Below are 6197 nucleotides of genomic sequence, written 5' to 3'. Positions count from 1 at the left end.
TTCAGATACATTGACTTAGGTAGGGTACACAGAAGAGCAACCTTAATTCTGGAATGCAAATACTACCGTGCTACATATACAGTTGTTTTAATCAAATAGGCAACATTAGTAAAACAACAGTTAGAATACATTTGAAAACATTAATTTAAAACCAAACGAAATAAGAGGGAATCGTAGGATTACTTGTGTTTTAACTGTAATGGTATATACATGTAGTAGTCACTTTCACAAAGCTTCTTTAAAAAGCTTTGTATTTGCATTACGAAGCACGTTTAACCCGCGGACGGACTGATATATGGGCTTTCAATGCAATTTCAATATGAGAGTATAACTAATATTCCCGTTTAAAGAAGGCAGTGGCTATTCGTCCGGCTAGCCGGACAAATAGTAAAAAATGTCTATTCATCCGGCAAGCCGGACAAATAGCATTTTTTACGGTTTTTCGCTATTTGTCCGGCCAAAAATATAATGATGAAGATATAACATCGTGTTTTGAAGGTTTTTAATAAAGCACGAGTTGTTTTAATTTATATTGTCTAACATCTTTTTATAAAAAAAGAAGTCATTCTAAAAAAAAAAAGAAATAAACTATACATTTGATTCAGACTTTTTTATTCTAATATTCTATGTGCGCATATATTTTCTGATAAATAGGGCTTTAAAAATAGTGGTTTAATGTGCATGGTCTGTTGTATTCCAATATTTGTATTGATTCCAGTCATAGTTTTGTGTATCAATATGCAATGGCTTTATTTAATATACATCATACAATCAAATTTATGATAAAATTTGGACTCTTTTCACATTTTTTTTAACGGTAATATTTCTTATTTGTCTGTCTTGAAAAAGATGGCCATCCATCCCTCCATTTTTTTTTGGGTACTGAGGGAGGTGGAATGATTCTCTCTTTTGTTGTTCTGCATATGAATTTCCTGTAAAGTAAATAGTCGGGCCAATCATTATTGGCTTCATCTATGATTCTAAAAGATCCTGAATTTGTTGTTTCTGTGAAGTTTGTCGGCGATTTTTAATTCATAGGAAATTAGAGAAAAGTAGCATTGTGTTTTCGATCAGATTTGTTTTAGAAAAAAAATGTATATAATAAATATTTAGATACAACCGAAAAAAAGGGGGGATCCCCCAACCCTGGTGTCTTATTCCCAGTCTCGGCATATCAGTATGTTCATAGATCTCCGTTGTAGTATAACTTGAAAATAATGCATCCAAGCAAGTTTAATTGATATAATATTTTTTCCGAATGCGTTTTGCCTCCATAAGGTAAATTGGGTAAATCATCAATTTCACTTTAATTTCAGGCTTATTCCTCACAGTTAACATGCATACGCTATTGTTCTGGAATCACTCCTATAGACATTTGTTTAAAGCAATCACATTCTCTCTGGTATTCTCTATGACATCTTTAAATATAAATCACGATCTCCAATTCTCAAAACGTCCATTGCATACGCGCGTGTGTTATCCGACACCGCGTGTGTTATCCGACACCTCATCCGGGACACTTTCCGCGTCACATGATACTTTATTGATATTGAAGATTTGCGCATCCGCAGACGGATGGCCGGACGAATAGAGATTTTTAACTATTCGTCCGGCTAGCCGGACGAATAGACACTCCGTTTAAAGAAAGCTTTGTATACTACTAGCAACTTTTGTTGTCGTTACAACAAATCACTTTTGAGTTATAACATTCACCAAGCGTCTTAGTGGTCGTCATTATGCAGAATAACCTACAAATAATATCTATGCCGTAGGTACCTAATCACAATTCCCTTATGATAGCAGTGCTGAGTATCAATTATAAGAATTTAATTTGCCGAATTATTTGTGCAATATAGCATTATCATTTATCATTTTTTCCACCAATCACTCAACAAAGGAACGGAAGTGACGACGCCCCTAAACGCACGAATGATGTTTACTAAAATCAAAGTTTTTGACGGATTTGAAACGAACTCGAAAGTTGTCTATTGTATACGTCTATTTACTAGATAGAGGGGATCGCCTGTATCCATATACAATTACAGTACATTAAGCGTCTTCGTGGTCGTCATTATACAGGATAACTAGAAATAATGTTTTGTTCTGAAGGTGCTTAATCACGACGATGCCCCTAAACGCACGAACGATGTTCACCGGAAGCGAAGTTATTGCCGAAGATTCAACAAACTCGAAAGTTGTCTATTGGTATGCTAGTTATTAAGCTTAAGGAAACATATCTTAACAAGTCAGTTATTACCTTTACCTTGAATGATTCGTGTTATCTACCAGTGTTTTTTCTGATAGGTACAAACTTATGTTAATTAGTATGAAATTAGTATGAAAATACATTTGGACGAATATTCCGAGTCTGTAACGGTACTTTTTGTATTTTAAAATATCAAGGCTTTAAGAGGAAAATATGGGCTGAAGGTCTGGTGGTTAAGACCGATGGCGTACAGTGCTGTAGGTCCTGAGGTCTATCCTGACTAGGGGGCGCTCGAAATTTCAGAACATGATAGGAAAGGTGATGGTCACTATCTCACACACATCTGATCTGGTACCCACACCGGAGTTTAAACTAGAATGAGTACTTGGTGGTGGTCGAAGTGGTTCCCGATATTGGCCTTGAGTTTAATCCTAAATATCTCTTCGGTTTGTCTGTTCGGGCCGAGTTGTCTTTCAGGGTGTATTGGGCGTACGAAAAGCGTACCTAAGCGTTTATTGGGCGTTCAAGAAACGTATGGTTGCGTCTGCCTGGCGATTGTCTAACGTAGATGGAATGCACTATACGAAGGAAAAAAGTTTCTTGAACGTATTTGAGACGCGTCCCGGTCGTATCTTGGACGTTCTATTATGGGGTGTTAGAAACACACCCGCATACGTTTTATTTAAAGTCGAACGATCTCGAAACATATACAACGTGCCCTAAATGTGTCTTAAACTTATCTGTAGCGCGTTAAACGCGCTTTTAGAGTATGTATAACGTGCGTGTAGCATACAGGTATACGCTAGACACACGCTTGAGCTGGATGAAAATGTTTATGTTGCATAAAAATTTCCTCGAGTTGTAGCGTTCACCAAGCGTATACCTTTGTATTTCGACGTACTTCAAACTTATGCAACTTGCGTTTAACGATTGCTTAGCGTTCCTCTGGCGTGCAACTAACGTATACCGACTTTGTCAATTTTTTCTGTACGTTTGGTGCACGCCGGTCTATACGTCAATGTGTGACGCCGGCATTACTCTTGTTAGGGATTGTCCTTGGATACCACGGTATCCTTGCAGCTTTCAAGAGGAGCTCCAAGTAACGGAGGCATCAACAGGAACATACATACATTCCGGCTACAGGTCAAAGTGTTAAACAAGAATCTATGTCTGATTGAGCAATTGGTGTTGTTATGAGTTGAATTATTGTATTACAATTAGATTACTAACGGGATATTATTCTTGCACGTTAATTCTAATTAGTTGTTTGTATGGAGATATACGAAAATATCTGGTGGTAATAAATCTCATCACATACATTTGTATAAGTTCTGCATTAAGTATCAAGATAAGACGTCGAAACGAAAGAAAGTTACTGTAAATTCAGAAATTATTGCAACGTTTTTATTATTGCGAAAAATGCCCCAGGATTATAATCTCAATAATATAACCTCGCATTTTGAATTTTTTTATATGTATTAAACAGTATTTTTCTCAATATCGCAAAATGAAAATCGTATTTATAAATGCACGCAATAATTTGTGAATTTACAGTGTTTTAAATATCTACAAAGATACCTATAGAACGTTTAAAAGATTGATAGATTTGATATTTTCTAATCATACAAATTTCACAAGCTTCCAATGGAAAGGGGAACGACTGTGTTTAATTCAGTGTTGAAATATTTATATAAATACACAATAATAGTGCATTGACTTGACATATCAACGATATAAGGATGAGGCTTAGAAACGGGGAAATACGAGGCTCTGCCGAGCTTTTATCCCGTTTCGGATTTTGACTGCTCAAATAGAACGAGTGCAGTATAAAATACATTATGATGATTATGTAGCCATCGAAGACAAATGAATATATTTTTTTAGAAGATCATAGTGGGTTTTTTTAATTGCACAAATTTTAGATCTGGCAATGTAGAAATGTTAGAGAAAATTGTGTCAATTCGATACCCATACAAAGGGATATATGATACAAAAATGAAGCACACAAGAATGAATTGTGTCATTTCCGAAATTGAATGTAAACATCTTTGTTGAAAATCAAGTTTTCAAAATGTTGAATATGTTTACACACAAGTAAAAATTCCACCCCGCCACATATGTATTCGGTAAACAGAAAAATATATCGAAATGAGAATCAACCATGAAGTAAAAGCACGGAATATATTGGTCTTGAGAAAAACACGATAAAAGGTGTACATGATGGACAAACGTAAACTACATGTACTGTAAATCTTTGTGTCATACACCTAACATTTTCATGAAGTTTTTTCCGCGATCCGTCCACTAGATGTTTTAATTGTTTTCCTTACTCAGCGATCGGTACATAACTGAAGTTACAATAGTCGCCGAATGCGCCCCTCAAATTTTCAGGTCAAATATTTTTAGAGTCTAGAGTTCCCAATAGTCCTTTGAATGTTACAATTTCCCAAAAATTCCCTTTTTCTCACATTTTAGTTAGTACACAGGTTTGCTTTTATGTAGGGAACAAAGATTTGCAATATTGTATATAATGATCTATAATTATAGCGTTATTGACTATGAGGCTAGCAGTATTGGTCCCGGAACTCGAAGAGTCGAGGGCCAATACAGCTGATCGATAATCTATAGCAGGGCCAATACAGAAACAGCCACTTAGTAACAGTCTTTAGATAGAATAGTATGAACTTGTCTTTTCGCATTTACAATGCATAATGTAATTTCTGATTTCTCTTCTAAGTACTTTAATATTTTCTATGTCAATTCATTTTATCCAGAAAAGTTAAACAAGCTAGGAACAATATTTCCGACAGTGAACCCATCAATACCCTTGCAATTAAACTTCTATAATAATCGAATGTTTTTCTCAAAATAGGCCGTTTCAAATCGTTGCAAAACACGGAACATTATTCAAATTTTACAGCCCTTGCACGGTCGGTGATTCATATCTAATGAAAACGATACGTCCAAAGTTAAGTAAGGCGTAAACAGTGAACGTTCCGTAATGAACTTTTCCGGAAAGCAATATTTACTCATGATTTATATCGACAGGGCAATGTCATCAGTATTGCATAAAACACTTATTTATCCGTATTAGGGCTGATTTGCTCATATCATTTAATTAATATTATATGTACAATGCACGCGAATGTATGTTTCAATACCTTATTTTTTAATATAATACGTGGAAAGAGTAAAATCATAAAAATACTGTACTCCGAGGAAATTCCTAAACAGAAAGCCCCAAACAAACGGAAAAGTAACGTGCTTAAAAGTAAATACCTTGGTCTTATAAAACTTTTACTACACCCACCCCTTTCATCCATCTGATCTATTAAGTTACATTTCCGGTCCCATCCTAATACTGTTGATTTATTTATATTCGTCGGATGTGGATTTCGTGGGTACAGGGAAACCACAAATTTATATGTTCAACAGAAGAAAGAAAAATCTAAATGTTATTCAATGTATGCAAACTTTGCTAAAATCACTAAATTTAAAATCCATGAATAAGCAAGTTTTCCTCAATCCACGAAAATTGGTGCCCACGAAAATAAATAAATCCACAGTATTTTTCAAACACAAAAAAAAAATAATAACAAAAAAATGAATCCACCTACCAGTTTCAACAGCCTTGTACCTTCTTCCGGTATTCATTTATTAGTAAACGATTAATTTATAAAACAATTTAAATTGATTTTTGTTATGACATTACATTTCAAAGCACGTCAGGTATATGATGTTAGTTCGTACCATGCACGCCATTGATACATAATGTTTGGCACATTACAGGGCTTACAAACACCTGTGATCTATCGTTAGAAATGAGTAAAATGTTGATATTGGATTTTTATAAAATTAGACAGCATGTCACTATTTGTTTTTAATATTATTTCAACAATGTGTAGATTTGAGACACGTGGTTCTGGACGTCATTCGGTATACTCGAAAATGGTTCAGTTGGGGAAAAAAAGGTCATGCTAAAATAAATGAA

At 34.9% G+C, this 6197-nt stretch overlaps 1 protein-coding gene across 2 annotated transcripts in view; it reads right to left on the bottom strand.

Annotated features, from left to right (window-relative positions):
• The window catches only part of LOC139496286 (cytochrome P450 3A24-like), a 69523-nt gene extending 63651 nt beyond the window's left edge, over window positions 1–5872 (bottom strand). For both annotated transcript variants that reach the window (XM_071284788.1, XM_071284790.1), the window contains exon 1: window positions 5824–5872. The gene's annotated coding sequence lies outside the window, so the exon portion shown is untranslated. The remainder of the gene's footprint in view (window positions 1–5823) is intronic.
• Window positions 5873–6197: the final 325 nt, after the last annotated feature.

Source organism: Mytilus edulis, chromosome 11 (assembly GCF_963676685.1).
Source record: "Mytilus edulis chromosome 11, xbMytEdul2.2, whole genome shotgun sequence".
NCBI classification, from domain to species: Eukaryota; Metazoa; Mollusca; class Bivalvia; order Mytilida; family Mytilidae; genus Mytilus; species Mytilus edulis.
This window is presented reverse-complemented; position numbering and strand designations above follow the sequence as displayed.